This window comes from Carcharodon carcharias, chromosome 2, assembly GCF_017639515.1.
Source record: "Carcharodon carcharias isolate sCarCar2 chromosome 2, sCarCar2.pri, whole genome shotgun sequence".
NCBI lineage: Eukaryota > Metazoa > Chordata > Chondrichthyes > Lamniformes > Lamnidae > Carcharodon > Carcharodon carcharias.
This window is the reverse complement of record NC_054468.1, coordinates 211,924,601-211,946,750: the sequence shown is the minus strand read 5'-3', so window position 1 is coordinate 211,946,750 and position 22,150 is coordinate 211,924,601. Positions and strand designations below refer to the sequence as shown.

Genomic DNA, 22,150 nt, shown 5'->3' with positions numbered 1-22,150 from the left:
CCAGCAGCGTACTGATCTCCAACATACCTTGCAAGCCGCTCTGCAGTACACCAATACAGTCTTCACATCAAATCATAGCCTAAAGTAGTGATCTTTTGAAAGTATCATGGGTTTTCTTTGATTGTAAGCGTGTGGGGTGAATAAATTAATTCCTAACAAGGCCTTTCCTTCTGGTGCTGGAAATCACCTGATCCATGCTATCCTCTAGCCAGCTGTGTCTTGAAGTTCGACTTATGTAATGATTTGTATTTATTTAATTTAATGCGCTTTCCAAACCACCAAAGGCAACATTGTAATTGCAAATCTTCCCACAGGTAATAACAAAGAACACCCATCTTATAGGGAAACATTCATTTCCTTGTAAATTTACCAGAATTGACTGCTTTAGACATGAGAATTATAACCCTCCACTAAAAACGTGTTAAAATGATCCTTTCTTCCCTAACTTGTAATTAGGCAGGGCATAGCAACAGAAGAGAGTCGAGGGCTCGATATAGTCCTGATTGCCATAAATTGACAATACATTACATTTGTAATTTTTCAGATCCAGTTGTTCTAATGTACAGCTTTTCATTTGACCCTCAGCTGGCTATGTAATGTAAATTCCAGAGAAGGACCAAGTGAATATATTTGGTTTTAGATTCCAGGTTGCCAGAAACGATATAATCATCAACAATTAGAGAGCCACTGGTAGCAGCTTTCCCGTAAATTGGTAGGTAAGGGTTTTAAGCTCCCAGATGGTAAAACACAATAAATTTCACCTCAGTGGCACCACTTCCAAGTATGATGAGCAGTGCAGTCAAACCATTAGCCACAATTGTCTCAGCCCCATGGAAATGTCTTTGGAGACTGTGAGGTGGTGGGGGCGGCAGGGAATCAGATCAAGGGGCACGGGTTAGCTCACTGACTGTCCCCACCTCCGGGCGAATTTTCCTGGGGCAGACTGTGAGTGGGATTGGCCGCTCGCTCACCTGTGGGAAGCAGGCGGTCAATTAAGATGCTTAAGGCCTAAATTAATGGCCACTTTCATAGATGGATGCAAGTTCCCCGGAGTAGCACGGGCCCTGCAAATGAATCAGGAGTCCAGCAATGTATAGGAGGCAGCTTCGAGCTGTGTAACAATTGAGGTCTTTTAATCATTTTTTTGGCAGTAATTCTTAATGCTCATGTATCCTCAAGCAGCAAACTCATGGAGGCTGATATCTCCCCTACTGCTGTACCTGTTTCAATGGCAGGAATTTAGTCTTACCCCTGGCAAGTTTGCAGGCTAGGGGGTGGGGGTGGGGGCAGCCCGTGGGTGAGCCTCACCTCAGTTGAGGTCCTATTATTGGGCTCTTCCCACCCAGCATCAATTTTGAGGATGGGAGGAGTTCACAGAATCACAGAATCACACAGTGCAGAAGAGGCCCTTCAGCCCATCAAGTCTGCACCGACACTTGAGAAACACCTGACCTACCTACCTAGTCCCATTTACCCAGCACTTGGCCCATAGCCTTGAATGTTATGACGTGCCAAGTGCTCATCCAGGTACTTTTTAAAGGATGTGAGGCAACCTGCCTCCACCACCCTCCCAGGCAGTGCATTCCAAACCGTCACCACCCTCTGGGTAAAAATGTTTTTCCTCACATTCCCCCTAAACCTCCTGCCCCTCACCTTGAACTTATGCCCCCTTGGGACTGACCCTTCAACTAAGGGGAACAGATGCCCCCTATCCACCCTGTCCATGCCCCTTATAATCTTGTACACCTCGATCAGGTCGCCCCTCAGTCTTCTCTGCTCCAATGAAAACAACCCAAGTCTAAGCAACCTCTCTTCATAACTTAAATGTTTCATCCCAGGCAACATCCTGGTGAATCTCCTCTGCACCCCTTCCAGTGCAATCACATCCTTCCTATAATGTGGTGACCAGAACTGCATACAGTACTCCAGCTGTGGCCTCACCAAGGTTCTATACAACTCCAACATGACCTCCCTACTTTTGTAGTTCAGGGGCAAGGGAGAAACCTGACAGGTCACCTTGCTCAAACCATGGGTGTGGAGGTGAGGTGCATTTCCCTCAAGGACCCCCATTCCACATCAGGTTGCCACCCAAGATCTGCCTGCAAAGGTGCTCCCTCCCCGCCCTTACCTCTCCAACAAGACCTCCATACCCTCTCCCCCCTTGTACCCCGGGCCTCACACCAACCCCCCACCCCACCCCATTCACCTTCCATGAGACCCCCCCGCACTTATCTTGTCCGGGACTTTGAATCTGGCGAACGCTTGTAGTCCCAGCCCTGGCCACTGATGTCACTGGTGCTGCTGAGACTACAGAGCTGCGAGCCAACCAGATTGGCCGGCAGCTCTCTCTGAGACCAGACTTCCGCCAATGTTCAGCCAATTAAAGCTCACTTACTACTCCAAGGAGCATTACTTGGCTGCAAGGCTGCTGTGATATGGGTGGGGATGCGTTCCCCATCAACTCTTCGTATGGTGGAGGGAGGAGGAGCCCTGCCATCTGAGAAATCCTGCTCAATGGCAGCAGCACCCCTCCACATGAAGGTGCTTCCCTAGTGTCAAAGCCGCTCTTGCTGCCGGCTCCCCAGCAGCACCCAGATTGCGAGGGGTGGCCAGCAGCCATTTCCATGGGCTGCCCTGGATACACCTTGTGACCCTGGACCCTGGCCGTCATCCCTATTCTGACAGGCCTGCCAGAGGCAGCCTGTTAATTGGTCAATTCCCAAAGTATCACACTGATGGGGGATATTCAGACGCCAGCAGGAAATGGCCCTGATGCATCAGATTTTAATTAGTCCAGAAGTTTCTGGCCATGAGGTGCAAAACTGATTTTCTGCATTTTGTTATGCAGCTTTCTATTTAATGTGTAGATTTATACAAGTTATGTGTGCAAGATCAGTTCCTTCATGTCCATTAAATGAGTGTGTTTTCAATATTATGACCTCTATTCAGAGAGTTGGGTACACTGGAATCATTTGGTTGTTTGGTGGTGACAGGTTTAGGCTCAGAACTAATGGTTCACATGGTGGGTACAGGATGCTTAGGCTTGCCTATATGTCATAGAGTCATAGAGGTTTACAGCACAGAAAAAGGCCCTTTGGCCCATCGAGTCAGCACCAGTCAAACAAGTACCTAACTATTTTAATCCTATTTGCCAGCACCAAGCCCATAGCCTTGTATGCCATGGCATCGCAAGTGCATATCCGAATACTTCTTAAATCTAATGATGGTTTCTGCCTCTACCACCCTTTCAGGCAATGAGTTCCAGATTCCCACCACCCTCTGGGTGAAACAATTCTTCCTCACATCACCTCTAAACCTCCTGCCCCTTACCTTAAATCTATGGTTATTGATCCCTCCACCAAGGGGGAAAGTTCCTTCCTGTTGACCCTGTCTATGCCCCTCATAATCTAATACACCTCAATCATGGCCCCAAACATTGTATGTATATCATATATACAAACATTGGCTTAAAAAAGTGATTGTAACAAGGCAGGACGGTGTATTCCTGTCCTCCTGCCTTACTTTCCCAGACTACCACTTGCTGAGTACTCCAGGGTAGGGATTTTCCAAAGAAATCATAACAAATAGGAGCAGGAATAGACTGTTCAGCCCCTCGAGCCTGCTCCTCCATTCAATAAGATCATGGCTGATCTGATTGTGCCCTTAACTCCATTTTCCTGCCTGTCCGCATCTACCCTGTCAAGTCCCCTCAGTATCTTATATGTCTCAAAGATCACCATTCATTCTTCTAAACTACAATGAGTTCAGGTACAACCAGCTTAACTTTTCCTCATAAGACAACCCATTCATCCGAGGAATTAACTTAGTGAACCTTCTCTGAACCACTGTCAATGCAAGTACATCCCTCCTTAAGTAAGGAGACCAAAACTGTACGCAGTACTCTGGGTGCGGTCTCACCTCTGCCCTGTACAGTTGTAGCAAGACTTCCCTACTTTTAGACTCCACCCTCCCCCCCTTGCAATAAAGGCCAACATTGATTTGCCTTCCTAATTACATGCTGTACTTGCATGTTAACTTTTTATGATTCATGTACAAGGCCATCCAGATCCCTCTGTACTGCAGCGTTCTTCAGTCTCTTTTCATTTAAATAATATACTGCTTTTGTATTCTTCCAGTCAAAGTGACAACCTCGTATTTTCCCACCTAATGGGATGAATAATACGGGGCAGGAGGGTACCCCCGCAACCCCCTCCCGAAGCAAAGTCGGAGTGAAGCTGAAATGTTTGATGCCAACCCGCCCCTCAGCCATAAAGTGCTGTGGGGTGGCTAAATGGGGGAAAAGTGGGATTTCTGCCACTCACTGGGGAGGAAGTCCCACCCTCTGGAGTTGCCAGGCAATCGGATTGACCAATAGTCCTGGCAAAGCCAACCGTGCATCAGTGGCTGCTGTCGGGACCACAGGAGAAGGAGGAAGAAGGCCCATGGATCCACGAACAGATCTTTGGTGGGGGGCGGGGGGGGGGGGAGGGTGGGGGGGGTGTGTTGTTGGGCAGGCCAGGGTGGGGGTGGGTTTAAGGCTGCGGATAGGTAAGAAGGAAGGAGGGTTTTGATCTTAGATTCTCTTTATCCACCCTGTTACATCTTCAAAAAACTCTAAGAAATTTGTCAAACACAATTTCCCTTTCACAAAACCTCTGCTTGATTGTATAGTGATTTTCTAAATTATCCTGCTACTGCCTCCTTAATAATGGATTCTAGCATTTCCCAATGATAGTAGGTGAATTGGCCTATAGTTTCCTGCTTTCTGCCTCCCTCCTGTCTTGAATGGAGATGTTAAATTTGCTGTTTACAAATCCACTGAGACCTTTCCAGTAACGAGGGAATTTTGGAAGATTACAATCAATGCATCCACCATCTCTGCCTTCACTTCTTTCAAATCCTAAGATGCAGGCTATCAGGTTCAGGGCACTTGTCAACCTTTAGTCCCATTAGTTTTCCTAGTACTTTTTCTCCAGTGATCGGGATTGTTTTAAGTTCCTCTTGCCCTTTTGTCTCTTGATTTTCTACTATTCTTGGGATGTTTTTTGTGTCTCTACTGTGAAGACAGATACACAATACTTGTTCAAGGCCTTTGCCATTTCCTTGGTTTTTTTTCAAGGAGTCCTAGCAAAATTGGAACTAATAGGAATCTGGGGGAGTCATACTTATCACAAAAGAAGATGGTTGTGCCTGTTGGAGGTCAATCATCTCAGTTCTAGTACATCATTGCAGGAGCTCTTCAAGGTAATGTCCTAGGCCCAACCATCTTCAGCTACTTCATCAATGTCCATCCTTTCTTCATAGGTCAGAAGTGGGGATGTTCATGAATGATTGCACAGTCTTCAACACAATTCATGACACCTCAGATACTGAAGCAGTGTAAAACCATAAGACGTAGGAGCAGAAGTAGGCCATTCGGCCCATCGAGCCTGCTCCGCCATTCAATGAATTCATGGCTGATCTGACAATCATCAACTGCACTTTTCTGCCGTTCCCCCATAACCCTTGATTCCCTTACTGATTAAAAATCTGTCTATCTCAACTTTGAATATAGTTAACAACCCAGCTTCTACAACCCTCTGTAGTAAAGAATTCCACAGATTCACCACCCTCCAAGAGAGGAAATTCATCCTCATCTCTGTCTTAACTGGGTGACCCCTTACTCAGAGATTATGCCCTCTGGTCCTAAACTCTTCCACAAGGGGGAACAACCTCTCAGCATCTACCCTGTCAAGCCCCCTAAGAATCTTTTATGTTTCAATAAGGTCACCTCTCATTCTCCTAAACTCCAATGAGTACAGGCCCAACCCACTCAACCTCTCCTCATAAGAAAATCTCTACATACCTGGGTTCAACCTAGTAAACCTTCTCTGAACAGCCTCCAATGCCAGTATATCTTTCCTTAGATAAGGGGACCAAAACTGTTCACAGTGCTCTAGCTGTGGTCTAACTAGTGCCTTGTATTGTTTAAGTAAGACTTCCCTATTTTTATACTCCATTACCTTTGAAATAAAGGCCAACATTCTATTTGCCTTCCTATTACCTGCTGAACTTGTATGCTAGCTTTTTGTGATTCATGCACGAGGACCCTCAAATCCTTCTGTGCTGCAGATTTCTGCAGTCTTTCTCCACTTAAATAATATTCAACTCCTCTATTCTCCCTGCCAAAGTGCATAACCTCACATTTTCCCACATTATGCATTTCTAAATGCCCTGGTATTACATCCTTTATAATAGACTCTAACTGGCCTATAGTTAGTTGTTTTGTGTCTCCCTCCCTTTTTGAGTTAGGGTGTTACATTGCCAGTTCTCCAATCCTCTGGGACTTTTCCAGAGTCTAAGGATTCTTGGAAGATGACTACCAATGCATCCACTATTTGTGCAGCTACTTCCTTTAATATCCTGGGATGCAACCCATCAGGTCTTTTAGCGGCTTTTAGCCCCATTAGTTTCCCTAGTACTTTTTCTCTAGCGATTGTTATTGTATTTATTTCCTCCCCGCCTTTTGCCCCTTGATTATTTATTATTTTTTGAATGCTATTAGTGCCTTCTACCATGAAGACTGATGCAAAATATTTATTCAACTCCTCTGCCACTTCCTGGTTTTCCATTATTATTTCCCCAGCCACATTCTCTAAGGGGCCCATCTTCACTTTGGCCTCTCTCTTCCTTTTTATATATTTAAAGAAGCTTTTACTGTTCATTTTTATATTACTTACCAGTTTACCCTCAAAGTTTATTTTCTCCCTTTTCATTGCTTTTTTGGTCACCTTGTGTTGGTTTCTAAAACGTTCTCAATCCTCTGGCTTGCCACTAATCTTTGTCATTTTGTACATTTTTTTCTTTCAGTTTGATACTATCCTTAACTTCCTTGGTTAAGCAAGGTTGCTTTATCCCCTTCGTAGTATCTTTCTTCCTCACTGGGATATATCTTTGTTGTGAGTCATGAACTATTTTGTTAAATACCTGCCATTGTTCGACAACCATCTTTTCTGCTAAACTCCTTTCCCAGTCCACTCCGGCCAAATCTGCCCTCATTTCTTTGTGATTACCCTTATTTAAGTTTAGCACAGTGGTTTCCAACTCAAGTCTCTCACCCTCAAACTGAATGCTAAATTCTCCCATGTTATGGTCAGTGTTTCATAAGGGGATCTTTTACTCTGAGATCATTTATTAAACCTGCCTCATTACACATTACCAGATCCAAAATAGCCTGATCCTTGGTTTGATCCACAACATATTGTTCTAGGAAACTGTCCCAAGTATATTCTATGAATTCTTGTGCATGGCTTCCTCTGCCAATTTGATTTTCCCAATCTACATGAAGATTAAAGGCACCCATGATTAAAGTACTGCCTTTTTTACATGCCCCCATTACCTCCTGATTTATTCTTTGGCTACTGTTGGGGGGCTTATAGACTGCTTCCACCAGTGTCATCTTCTCCTTGTTATTTCTTAACTCCACGTATATGGATTCTACATCTTCCCATCCAAGATCGTACTTATTCCATCCGGTACTAACAAAGCTACCCTGCCACCCTTTCCTTCCTGCCTGTCCTTTCAAACGTTCACGTACACCTGAAACTTTAGTTCCCACCTTTGACCTCCTTGTAACCATGGGCAGAATTTTCCCGTTGGCGTGTGGTGGCGGGTCCCATACGTCCGCGCGTAAAATGACACACAGTGACATCGGGCGAGCCTCCTGATATCACCGTGCGCCATCGCGATATTTCACTGGGCGGGCACGCAATGATGTTCGATGCGCGGCCGCCATTAATAAATGTGCCACTTAAGGCCCTTGACTCAAAATCGACACCGATTTTTTTGCGCCCGTGCAATCTTCAGGTCGGCGCACGGGCGCAATGGGCAGGCAGCTAGGACACATTTGTATTAACCTCATCCACGGACGCAATAAGAGGGCTCACTGGGGTCGCAAGTGTGCGCAGTCAAGTATTTATCTTTGAAACTTGCCTGTGTGATTTGCAGTACTTCAAAATGCATCCCTGCTGCTTTATCTGGACTCTTAACCTTCGGGTCAGCACTCTGCAGCAAGGAATCTTTTCTGGGCCTGCAGGTTTCAGGAAGCCTTCCCTTAACCTGGAAATGGGAGCTGAACTGTCCACTGGAGGCACCTCCTCTGAGGAGGAAGGGAGCGCTAGAAGGGGGAGGAGGCCAGGAGTGCACATTCAGCCTCCAGAGGAGCCACCTTTGGAAGGTCAGGCGCCGGCACAAGGGCCAAGAGGTGGTCCAAGGCGGAAGGGGCCGCAGAAGATGTCAATATCCTGCTGCCAGGGTATACAGGCGGTGAAGCAGCTACCTCAGTATGTCTGAGGTGCAGTGCCGAAGGAGGCTCCGACTGACAAGGGAGGCAGTCAACTATATTTGTCAGATGATAGGGCCTGAGATTTCCAATAACAGTATGGGTGGACACCCCATGTCAGTGGCTCTGAAGGTCACAGCTGCCCTCAATTTCTTCCAGGGCTCGGTGGGTGATCTTTATGGTGTCTCCCAATCAGCTGTCCTCACTTGTGTCAAGCAGGTTACAGACACTCTGTTCAGGCGTGCATTGACCTTCATCCACTACTGTTGGGGCCAGGCAAGCCAGATGGTAATGTCATCTGCAAGTCAGCAATGGTAATGCCATTGAACTTTAAGGGGTGATGGTGAGATGCTCTCTTGTTGGAGATGGACATCACCTGGCACTTGTGTGGCACGAATGTTACTTGCCACTTGTCAGCCCAAACCTGGATATTGTCCAAGTCTTGCTGCAGTTGGACATGGACTGCTTTAGTATCCGTGGAGTCTTGAATGGTACTGAACATTGCACAATCATCAGCGAACATCCACATTTCTGACCTCATGATGGAAGGAAGGTCATTGATGAAGCAGCTGAGATGGTTGAGCCTAGGACACACCCTGTCCTTCAATTCTCTTAGTACCCAAAAATCTATTAATGTATTTCCTGAATATACTCAAGACTGAAAATGCACAGCTTATTGACTCTGTTTGTTACTGCTGAGGTAAAAGTTCTTTATTTCTTTACTTAGGTAAAATTCTTTACCTCTCCTGGGAGTGTGCACCTGTTATGGCATTAAATACAAACACCTTCTTTACACCCATGTGTAATGTTGACAGAATTACAGTCAAATTGTTCCAAAAATTTGAAAAAATGCCAAGGTCCATTACAACATTTGATGTTCCAACAGGTGAAAAATGAGCTCTCTTAAGAAGTTGTTTTGGGTTAAATAGATGTATGAATATATCTATTGATGGCACACATCCGCATTTATTTGTTGTCTTTTTCTCTTCCTCCACCCTCCCAGTTTCCCCCTTAAAGTAGTGAGTGATTCTTGGATATAGATACCTTGGTATAAGCAAGCTTCTAGTACCCCATCCAGCTATATATTCTCATGATTGAATCAGCCAGTGAATGTCAACTGGCTGTCATTCAGATAATTTTCCAGCTGATTAGGAATGTAGGATTGTATCATCTAAGAAGATGTTATCTGTCAGGACAGAGCGTCTAGGAATTACTGTATTCTGTGATAATATAAATTATTTAAATATACAAACACCTAATATGCAGCTCTATCAAAGTTTTCAGTATGTATTTATCCATTCCCCACCCACCCCACCTTGAATTTGTTCTTTGAGGAAGTAACATAAGGAGGCTACAAAAAGATGTAGATAGGTTAAGTGAGTGGGCAAAGATCTGGCAAATGGCGTATAATGTGGGAAAATATGAAATTGTCCATTTTGGCAGGAAGAATCTATATTAAGCATATTATCTAAGTGGTGAGAGATTGCAGAGCTCAGAGATGAAGAGAGATATGGATGTCCTAATGCCTGAATCACAAAAGGCTAGTATGTAAGCACAGTAGGTATTTAGGAAAGCCAGTAGAATGTTATAATTTATTGCGAGGGGAATTGAATCCAAAATTAGGGAGGTTATGCTTCAGTTGTACAGGGCATTGGTGAGACCACATTTGGAGTACTGTGTACAGTATTGGTCGCCTTATTTAAGGAAGGATCTAAATGTGTTGGAAGCAGTACATAGGTTTACCAGACGAAGACCTGGAATGGGTGGGTTGTCTTATAGGGAAAGGTATGACAGACTAGGCTTGTATCCGCTGGAGTTTAGAAGAGTAAAAGCTGGCTTGATTGAATCATATAAGATCCTGAGGGGTCTTGACAGGGTGGATGTGGAGAGGATGTTTCCTACTGTTTGAGAACCTAGAACTATGGTTCACTGTTTAAAAATAAGGGGTCACCCATTTAAAACAGAGATGAGGTGAAATCTTTTCACTCAGAGGGTCATCAGTCTTTGGAACTCTCTTCTTGAAAAGGTCGTGGAAGCAGAGTCTTTGAATATTTTTAAGGCGGAGGTAGATAGATTCTTAATAGGCAAGGCTTTGATAGGTTATCGGCAGTAGGGTGGGATGCAGGTTACTATCAGAACAGCAATGATCTTATTAAATGGCGCAGTAGGCTCAAGGGGCTGAATGGACTACTCCTCCATGTTTGTATGTTCGTATGTATGTTTGTATGAGACAAACAGTTGTTACAACCAAGTGAGGAAGGGTTGAATGGTTCTCCTCTTTTCCATCTCCTCACTTGACCACAATAAGTTTTTTTTAAAAAACGGATATACTTACCAATTCCCTCAGTGTTTAACTGTTTGTGTGCTGTGATCATTAAAGACATGATTAGACAGGTTTTCTTGAGTTTTAAAAAGAAAATAGGATAGTTTTTATTGTACTTAATGCAGTCTAAACAAAATAATAAAACTGCTCTGATTTTCACACACACATACACAGTCAAAGTTCACTCACACGCAAATAGATTACAGAGTGAGGAGGATCGATTAAGTAATTTAGATTCCAGAAAAGTTAAAGGAGTATTTGGCTCTTTAAGGCGACAAGACAGGCTTCAGGCTGAACTTGGTGGTCCTGCTACTTTCATTTGGTCCTTCTGCTTTTAATATTGAGGCAGTTTAAAGTTGCAGCTGGACAATTTATCTGTTTCCTAGAAACAACAGCACTGGGTTGAGTCCTTTTTAAAATCTCTGAATATAGTAGCTAGATAGTTAAAATTAGCAGACAGAGTTCAAAACTTGCAAGTTCAGTGGAGAGAGGGAGAGAGACAGAGGGAAGGAACCCACCCAGGGTCTTCTTCCTTCAGTGCATCAGTTGCTTGTGCAGTTCCGCAGAGAAATCAGATGTTTAAACACCAAAAGGGTAGGCTTTTCACATGACATTCTCTCTCCAACTGCCCAGTGACCCAAATAGGGTCACCGCTAGTATATTCTAGTTACCTTAATTAGATCATGCATGGGAATTCCTCTCTCAGCCAGGGTCCCATTGCCCCAGTGATTATTTCTCATGGTTTGTCTCCATCCAGTTTAGTACCCAGGTGACTGGACGTTTTGCTAATGAGATAGGAGATGACCCCCATTCATCCTCTTTCAAGGCCATTGTTCCTGTTGTGACTTTGCAGACAGGTTATCTCCATTTCAACAGTTTTAGAATGCAGAAGGTACAGTGATGCAAGTGTGCCGTCATCTTTGACTGTGATCCCAAGTCACTGGAATGTGGCTTTAGCCTATTTAAAGAAAAGCAAATTAGGAGTTTCCAGCCAGTAAATTCAAAAATCATGTTTTGATATAAAGCATGCTTTCACATCATAGTCATCACATTCTTCCATGGCATTCAATTCCATACATTCAGCTCCCAGTATGTAAAATTATTTGTGAAGAAATTGACCCTGTTTCTGCCCATTTCCTCGGATCAGATTAGAGTCAGAGGGACTAATTTCCAGTTGTACTGCCTCTGACTCAATCTTTCCTGAAAGTGTGATGGCTGCCAAATTAGTCCATTCTGCAATGCAGCTGTGTGGCTCTGTAACATTTTAGTGACTTGTATGGAAAGCTCCAATTTTGTATTAAAATGATGTTTTATATTCCATCAAAGGTTGTCACTTCAGATTTGTGCGCTGGGAACAGTGCTACTTGTGTATAACATAAGGTCAAAAAATATTCGCCAACAATTCCAGCTCAGGGATACTTGTGCATCCTCTGTGTGATATCAATGCAGCATGCAATATGTGTGCCAACAACATGAATGGAATGTGCATGTATATCTGAATTCAATTTTTTGTAAGAACACATGGAACTTATGGTTGTCTTCCTTAAATGTGGCGAGATTTTTTTCTTAAAACCAATCCAGCACTCATAAAGAAAATCGGTCATTTTTTGTGGAAATAAGTGAAAGAAAAATAATTATAACTATTACATATGATCACTACTTACATTACATATACAGAATGTTATATCTCAGTCAAGGGCAGTGCATTTTAAATGATATATATCACAGATCTATTTTTCTAAAAAAAAAGATATATATAGTAGGATTGTGCAATTTAAATAAGTGTCTGGTCCATTTCTATCTTTGCAACTCTAAAATTTGATTCTTATTTTCAGGAATAGTGGTAAATGCATTGAGGACATTTTTAGATCCTTTGCAGATTGTGGCACAACTGTTTTCTTCACTGCTTTCTTTAATAATCCTGTGAGAAATAAGTCAAAACATCAACAATACTTTAAAGCAGCCACAATGACCTCAAAACTAATGAGGTTGACTGGCAAATAAAGCTGAGTCAACAGCAGCAGCCCTACATCTGTATTCTCCCACAAGTGCTGCTCAGAGAGTTGTGGTCGCAATATATTTGCAGCTGTAAAAACCCAGAAAACAGAAGTCACAATTATTTAGATCATAATTCTGAAGCCATTTATTATTTGCATGAAAATTATCTTCCCTTTATTGCTTTCTAGCATTTGTTTAAGACTTGAATGAAAATAACTGTTTTATCTTCTTCTATATCATCTGCCACAGTAAAGGTGTCAGAGCCTGAGACTAGTATAAGCGATGTTATGATTTCTGTAGAAACCAATAACTTGTAAAAAGAGATTTGAACTTTCACTTACTAGTTGAAAGAATGGCATGGCAAAATTTCATGTTTTAGAACTTTTACTGTAACAAATTACTTTAAAAAACTAGTGACAAAATATTATCCTCTTTTTGTAGGCAATTTTTTTAAACTACAGGGAAGAGATTCCCCATTTTGGAATATTGTGTATAGTCTGGGTGCCACAGTATAGGAAGGATGTGAATGCATTGGAGAGGGTGCAGAAGAGGTTTACGAGAATGGTTCCAGGGATGAGACACTTGAGTTATGAGGAAAGATTGGAGAAGTTGGAACTGTTTTCCTTTGAGAGGAGAAGGTTGAGAGGAGACTTGAAAGAAATTTTCAAAATAATGAGGGATCTGGACAGTATAGATAAGGAGGAACTGTTCCGCTCTTAAATGGATCGAGAACCAGAGGGCACAGTTTTAAAGTGTTTTGCAAAAGAAGCAAATGCGAAGTGAGAAAAAAAATCACACAGTGAGTAGTTAAGGTTTGGAATGCGCTGCCTGGAAATGTGGTGGAGGTAGGTTCAATTGAGGCATTCAAGAGGGCTTTGGATGATTACCTAAATAGAAACAATGTGCAGGATTATCAGGAAAAGGCAGGAGATTGGCAGTAAGCCAAAATGCTCAGAGAGCTAGTGCGGACGTGCTGGGCTGAATAGCCTTCTTCCACACCTGTGATTCTGTGATTTAACTTTTAACACAACCACCAATCTCCCACTATGGTTATACATTACATTGTCTGTTAAGTGGACACTTCATCCTCCAAGTACCAATCTAAAATTATTTTCAGCTCCCGATGGCTTGCTTCCTTTTTACTTTCCCAGCGGGGTAATTTCTGATCCCAGAACCCACTTTCACTCTGAGGGTTGTCTGGAGATTCCATCCATCTAGCCCAAGCTAGGCGAATCTTCCAGCCTGCTTTAAATCCCCATGAACTTGGTCTCTTCAATCTGAACACAAGCTCCTACCCATGTTCTACATGGTGAACAACTGAGTCAGAATTTTCTCCACTTCAGGCTGTTTCTATATCCCACTCTCTGCATCTCAGGTGGCTGCAGACCAAAAAAAAAACTGCTGTCTGTGATGTTCATTGATTTGTAAGGAAGCCTGTAACCTGACCTCAAAAATGGCATCCTCTGCGTTCTTCCCCATGGCAACATGAAAAATATTAACTTCATATCCAGGTAGAAATGCTAATTAGCTATCTTTGATTCCAACTCCCTTTCATCTTTGAAGTAAATGGATCTCTAACAATCAAAGGACCCAAACTTACTGTCAGGCAGAACTGGTCATATGATCTCCTTCATTTACCCCAATTTTAAAGCTACAGTTCAAAAATATAATAAACTTATAAACCTCACAATTGTAACAGAGGACATTATGGGTTTTTTTTGGTTTAACATCTGCTAGGTACATGTATTATGTGTATAAACATTAGGACATGCTACGTACTAATTTGAAAAGTTTCTTGGTCAATATTTGCCTAAGGAATAAAAGATGTTTTTATTTTGGGTATTTGTGTCACCATTGAACACTCTTGCACCTCAGCCAGTTGTACATCCTGTTCAAACAACATACCTTAATCCCAGTGTCAATAGAGTACTCACAAGTCATTTTATGATGTCTCTTAGGTTGCCAATTTTGTCATATGATGGGGATTTTTGTGCTTATGTCCACTGACAGCTGAGTTTAGAGTATTCAAACCCATTTCATGTACAGCCCAACAGAGGAACCTGTTTGGGCTAGATTTCAGCCCACATCCAAGAAGTGAAAGCATACTGTATTAACCAAGTATGGCACCCAACCCCAGATTTAACTTTGTACAGTTACTGGTTCTTTATGAAATTAGTTGCTTCATTAAAATATTCAGAATTAAGTATTAGTTTGATACTCTGGGCTGAATTTCACAGCTCAGGCACAATCCCCACATCATCTTCCAAGATAAGGATTCCAGGTCGAGAAACTGGAAATGGCCTTGGCAGGACGTCAGTCGCGATCTTCCCCAAATGGCCAATTAAGAAGCTACCTCCAAGAGTCCCATTCAATTAAGGATGGTGGGCAAACCAAGGAAGCAAGAGAACCTGTAGAGATGTCCAGCCAAAAGGCCCAGTGGGTGAGATAGGTGCTGCTGAGCTAGGCAGGTGACCATTAGGGCATTTCAAAATAGAGATGTTCACCAGGGCACTGGGAAAAGCTAAAAAAAAAATACACATGGCCACAGCCGTCTGGTCATCATCGTGGCTGTAGCCTTCGCACCAAAGTGGATTCCTGCCAGGCTGATTCAAAGGATATATCGATGGCCCCCAAACCCCCTGCCCACGACCTGCCAATGGGAGGCCAATTGCAATGGGCAGCCAGGCTCCAACATCAGTGGGGGGGGCCATCCACCATCAGGAAGATCAGGCAGTGTCATCAGCTTTCCCCTTGGAGGCAGGAACGCATCGGGTATCTGAACCAACCTGGTATTTTCCAACTTTGCTCCCTGTCTGCAGACCTGGGAAAGTTCAACCCCCTGTTTCAGAACCATTAAATACTTTGAATATGGAGTTACATTTTGAGATGGGTACAGTCGCTTTGTTTTACTGGACAAGCAAGCCAGAAGTTGACAGTTCAAACCCTAGCATGACATAATGTGAAACTGAATCAAACGTGTGGGCTTGCAACAGAAAATGATCATAAAGCTGCTGGATTGTTGCAAAAAATCATTGGTTCACTAATAGCTTTCAGGGAAGGCTGTCATTCCTGTTCTGGCCTACACATAGCTTAAATCCTACGCTATATGGTTGACACTTAAAACCACCAGTGCAACTAGACATAGACAATAAACACTACCATGTCACTGTTACCCACCTCTCAAAAATGAATGAAAGAGTATTTTCTCATGCCACAGCTATTCAGCCTTGCTGAATGGATCTCCCCTTTGTGAACATGGTGCATCTTTTATTTGCATTGATGAACATGGCCCAGATCTGAGTTCCTGCAGTAAATTATATACTAAAATTTATCTACAATCCTCAATGCATCTTTAGTCTATTAGGATATGGCAATAACATACATCATATCAGTTGTGCAGACTAAATTTGCTGCAATACATATTCACAAGAAGCTGTACATATTAAAAATATCTACAAAAGTTTATGTGTAGGTCTATACTGTTAATCAGTTTTTCTTTCATTAGAGAAAATCTTCCAGGTTCGACACCAACAGTCTAATAGCTTTTCTTCAAGCAATGTACATAGGAAATACAAAATGAAAAACAGGCCAGTCAGCCCAAACAGTCCAAACGTTCATCTGAATTCTGCCTTGGTCTTGTACAAGATGCCAGGACCCACCATGAAGTTCATCTATCAGCAGGTTGAAGTTGGGAAAACAGCTAGAGAACTGCCTTCAGAGTCCAACTTGAGCCAAAACTCCCTCCCGAAGTTGCAGAGCAAAGAACACAACATTCAGCTAAGTTAAACAGCATATTCCCGCAATATTATCCTAAAAGTACATTTATTACAATAGGGAAGACTTAGAGAATTCTAAAATGGATCCTTTCATAACACAGTATAGGGAAAGCTCTGCAGGAAGTGAAGGTGTTAAGAAATGTAGATGCCACCAGCAAACCCTAGAGTCACTAAATCACTTTGATATCTGTGGGCAAAGAGACAATACATTAAGTGACATCTCCTCTGTTGTCTAAACCTCTAACCTTCCACTTGTAATCCAAGCTAACTGTCTCCAATTAACACATCAGATCAAAGCACAATTTATTTATAGAAGTTGTCAACAAGCATTCTTGGTGGCAGAAGCTGCTATACCATAATGTAGAAACTCAGCAGAGCAACTGCTTAAAATGAAGAAGTTATTAACATGAATATCTATAGAATATCATCACGTTAATATGGGGGAAAGCATAATTCATAAACTTGTTTAAAAACAAGTCTGAAGGCAGGAACCAGGGGACATAGATTCAAGATAAGTGGCAGAAGGTGTAGGGGGGACATGAGGAAGAACTTTATATGCAAAGGGTAGTGGGTGTTTGGAATTCACTGCCCAAGTGGGCAGAAACTCTAAATTCTTTTAAAAAGTACCTGGATCTGCACCTTAAGTGCTGTAAACTGCAGGGCTATGGGCCGGGTGCAGGAAGGTGGGATTAGAAAGGGCACCTGGGTGTCCTTAGGCTGGCATGGACAAGATGGGCTAAATGGCCTCCTTCTGTGCTGTAACTTTTCTATGGTTCTATGGTTCTATGGAAAATGGTGATACCACTAAAACGTTACTCTTGGCTCAGTGGTATCACTCTTACATGCGTGTCAGAAGATTGTGTAATCAAGCCCTACGCCAATGACCTGGACATATAAGGGTGAATTCTACAGGGTGCATATTGCTGCCCAACCTCCCCCCCACCCCAGCCCCCACTATAAGAAAAGTCAGTCGCAAACCAACTAACTTTAAAGAAGGCTGCTCTGCAGCGATGTTACACTATAGGTGGTCTTAACAAGCAGAGAGTGGGACTTCTGCTCTCCAGAAGTCCTGCCCTTAAGAGCTGTCAGCCAACCTGGTTGGCCAGCAGCTCTTGCAGTTCCAGCAGCACCAGGACTCAGTAGGGGGCACTGCTGGGACTGCAAGCGTGTCCACAAAGAAGATAGCATGGATCCCGGACTCATGTAAGCCCCGGGTTTTTTGAGCAAGGAGAGATCAGACATCCTAGGGAACAGGCTAAGTGGGGTGGGTTTTTGAGGCCAGGTGGGAAGGCACAAAGTGGAGCGCAGGTCTTAGGGGGGGATGCCCCTGATGTGCACAAGGCATTCCCAAAGAATGTACCGCCCCTTTAGTGCAAAAACAGCCTTCCAACTCTCACCCGCCTTCCGTTGCCCAGCATATTATGGCAGTGGAGGCTGGATTAAGGCCCTTAGTTGCTACTTAATTGGGCAGCTAAGGGTCTCAATAGACCTAAGAGTGGGTGGTCTAGTGGGCACCTTACCCACCCTATCCCTCACACCCCATACCAAGGAGACCATGTCAGGAGTGGGTGGGAATGCAGTGAGCTAGTCACCTGATCTATTTTGTGTGCCCCCCACCACATCAAAAACACACCCACAAGCAGAGCTTTAAAATATTGCCCCCCCGACCCCAATATTCTAGGCTGGTATTTCAGAACAGAACTAAGGAAGCACTACACTATTAGGGGGTGCTATCTTTTCAATGAGATGTTAGACTAAGGCCATGTCTGCCTCTCTGATGGAGGTAAATTATCCCATGCTGTTACTGGAAAAAGAGCATGGGAGACATCTTGGTCCCTATATCCCCTCTAAAACATCATTAGAACAGATTAACAATATTTATTTAATTCTTGATTGTGGGTGCTTGCTGTGCAAATATTCTCTAGCTTTCACCTTCCCATCCAGTAACAGCAGTGACTACAATTCAAAAGTACTCAGTTAGTTGTGAAGTGCTTCAGGACATTCTGATTACTTGAGAGCCATTACATAGTACAAGCTCTTTCTTTCATAGCAAGTGCGAAGAGTGTCCAGCTTTAATGATGTTTTCATCACTGAGTCTCTATCCTAAGGCAGATCATGATGCCATTGTTTTACCATTTGCAACTCGGGTGGCAGATGCAGTTGGATGCAAGTACAAGAAGGAAATCTTTCACTCCTTGCACTTCAGGCCACATGTTGTTTCATATCTCTCAAACATCTAGGTTCCCCAATATGAAGAACTAGCTTTCTGGTTCTTTTCCCAGATTAATATTAATAAGTAATTTTACATGTAGTTCTATAGCACCTTATCAAGTTGAAGTGTATTAAAGCACATCACCCACTATTCTTTGAAGTTCTGTTGCTGTTGTTCTGCAGGCTAAAACACTTATAGTTTTGAATATGCTGTTGCATGCTAGTGTTAATCATAGATACCGAAACCAGAATTATTATGGGTGAAGTGCATGGAACATCCTAAAATTTACTTCTAATTTAATCTCTGATTGACTTCACAATTCTGTAGCATCAGGAGCACTCAATAGCGCAGCAAGCTTGTTCTGAGATGTTTTCAAGTCATAGCCAATGATTGATGCACCTTGCTACTCTAGATAACGCCTCTTATTCAGTAACATTACCATGCCTGAGGAGAATAAAGGATTTTTGGCAGATAATCATTTAGGTAATAATGCCTCATGTGTCATGGATCTTTGGCTGTACTAATTGTTAATTATACTTCGTTGTGTTTGATTGTATGCAAATGGTGGATATCTACTAGGACAAAAACAGAATTACCTGGAAAAACTCAGCAGGTCTGGCAGCACCGGCGGAGAAGAAAAGAGTTGACGTTTCGAGTCCTCATGACCCTTCGACAGAACTTGCGTTCGAGTCCAAGAAAGAGTTGAAATATAAGCTGGTTTAAGGTGTGTGTGTGGGCGGCGGAGAGATAGAGAGACAAAGAGGTGGAGGGGGGGGGGGGGGGGGGTGTGGTTGTAGGGACAAACAAGCAGTGATAGAAGCAGATCATCAAAAGATGTCAACGACAATAGTACAATAGAACACATAGGTGTTAAAATTAAAGTTGTTGATATTATCTAAACGAATGTGCTAATTAAGAATGGATGGTAGGGCACTCAAGGTATAGCTCTAGTGGGGGTTTTTTTTATTTTTTTTTTATATAATGGAAATAGGTGGGAAAAGGAAAATCTTTATAATTTATTGGAAAAAAAAGGGAAGGGAGAAACAGAAAGGGGGTGGGGATGGGGGAGGGAGCTTACGACCTAAAGTTGTTGAATTCAATATTCAGTCCGGAAGGCTGTAAAGTCCCTAGTCGGAAGATGAGGTGTTGTTCCTCCAGTTTGCGTTGGGCTTCACTGGAACAATGCAGCAAGCCAAGGACAGACATGTGGGCAAGAGAGCAGGGTGGAGTGTTGAAATGGCAAGCGACAGGGAGGTTTGGGTCATTCTTGCGGACAGACCGCAGGTGTTCTGCAAAGCGGTCGCCCAGTTTACGTTTGGTCTCTCCAATGTAGAGGAGACCACATTGGGAGCAACGAATGCAGTAGACTAAGTTGGGGGAAATGCAAGTGAAATGCTGCTTCACTTGAAAGGAGTGTTTGGGTCCTTGGACGGTGAGGAGAGAGGAAGTGAAGGGGCAGGTGTTGCATCTTTTGCGTGGGCATGGGGTGGTGCCATAGGAGGGGGTTGAGGAGTAGGGGGTGATGGAGGAGTGGACCAGGGTGTCCCGGAGGGAGCGATCCCTACGGAATGCCGATAAGGGGGGTGAAGGGAAGATGTGTTTGGTGGTGGCATCATGCTGGAGTTGGCGGAAATGGCGGAGGATGATCCTTTGAATGCGGAGGCTGGTGGGGTGATAAGTGAGGACAAGGGGGACCCTATCATGTTTCTGGGAGGGAGGAGAAGGCGTGAGGGCAGATGCACGGGAGATGGGCCGGACACGGTTGAGGGCCCTGTCAACGACCGTGGGTGGAAAACCTCGGTTAAGGAAGAAGGAGGACATGTCAGAGGAACTGTTTTTGAAAGTAGCATCATCGGAACAGATGCGACGGAGGCGAAGGAACTGAGAGAATGGGATGGAGTCCTTACAGGAAGCGGGGTGTGAGGAGCTGTAGTCGAGATAGCTGTGGGAGTCGGTGGGTTTGTAATGGATATTGGTGGACAGTCTATCACCAGAGATTGAGACAGAGAGGTCAAGGAAGGGAAGGGAAGTGTCAGAGATGGACCACGTGAAAATGATGGAGGGGTGGAGATTGGAAGCAAAATTAATAAATTTTTCCAAGTCCTGACGAGAGCATGAAGCGGCACCGAAGTAATCATCGATGTACCGGAGAAAGAGTTGTGGAAGGGGGCCGGAGTAGGACTGCAACAAGGAATGTTCCACATACCCCATAAAGAGACAGGCATAGCTGGGGCCCATGCGGGTTCAACATGCCATTTCAACACTCCACCCTGCTCTCTTGCCCACATGTCTGTCCTTGGCTTGCTGCATTGTTCCAGTGAAGCCCAACGCAAACTGGAGGAACAACACCTCATCTTCCGACTAGGGACTTTACAGCCTTCCGGACTGAATATTGAATTCAACAACTTTAGGTCGTAAGCTCCCTCCCCCATCCCCACCCCCTTTCTGTTTCTCCCTTCCCTTTTTTTTCCAATAAATTATAAAGATTTTCCTTTTCCCACCTATTTCCATTATATAAAAAAAAAATTAAAAAAACCCCCACTAGAGCTATACCTTGAGTGCCCTACCATCCATTCTTAATTAGCACATTCGTTTAGATAATATCACCAACTTTAATTTTAACACCTATGTGTTCTATAGTACTATTGTCGTTGACATCTTTTGATGATCTGCTTCTATCACTGCTTGTTTGTCCCTAAAACCACACCCCCCCCCCCTCCACCTCTTTGTCTCTCTATCTCTCCGCCCCCCACACACACACCTTAAACCAGCTTATATTTCAACTCTTTCTTGGACTCGAACGCAAGTTCTGTCGAAGGGTCATGAGGACTCGAAACGTCAACTCTTTTCTTCTCCGTCGGTGCTGCCAGACCTGCTGAGTTTTTCCAGGTAATTCTGTTTTTGTTTTGGATTTCCAGCATCCGCAGTTTTTTTGTTTTTATTTTTGATATCTACTAGGGTTTCACTTGGGGTGGAAATGTCCCAGATTTGCACTAAGTGCGGTAGCAGGTGGGAAAAACGACGTTTTACCCTCTGGCCGCAAAGGCGGTTTTTACGCCATTTCACGCCAAACCTGCCGCATTAACTATGCATTCCCAGGAAACGCATAGGACTGCTGCACAGAAGACAGGATGGCCCCAAAAGGCAAAAAGACTGCAGCTCCTCCCCACCCCTGGTTTAGTGACACGCCCCACGAGCGCCTTTTGGATGCCAGGGAGGCCCACCATGATGTCCTCCCTGGCGCTCTGGCCGCAGAATGGGTGGCAGCATCACCAATCCAGTATGGGAGGCGGTGGAGGTGGTGGTCAGTGCCAATGCCCTGCAAAAGCGGACAGCCACCCAGTGCAGGAAGAGGATGAATGGCCTCATCTGTTCCTCCAGGATAAGTTACTCTTCTCATCACTCTCAGCTCAAACATTTACAAACCCATCACATTCCCACAGGGATCTCACACCTTAAGGAACAACATTACAAACTCTCACACACACCCTCACATCTACATCAGGCTCATATTGTCTCGA

General features: G+C 43.8%; 1 protein-coding gene across 1 annotated transcript in view; it reads left to right on the top strand.

Annotated features, from left to right (window-relative positions):
- Positions 1-22,150, top strand: part of LOC121289166 (muscarinic acetylcholine receptor M3-like) — a 77,100-nt gene that overhangs the window by 4,779 nt on the left and 50,171 nt on the right. The window lies entirely within an intron of this gene.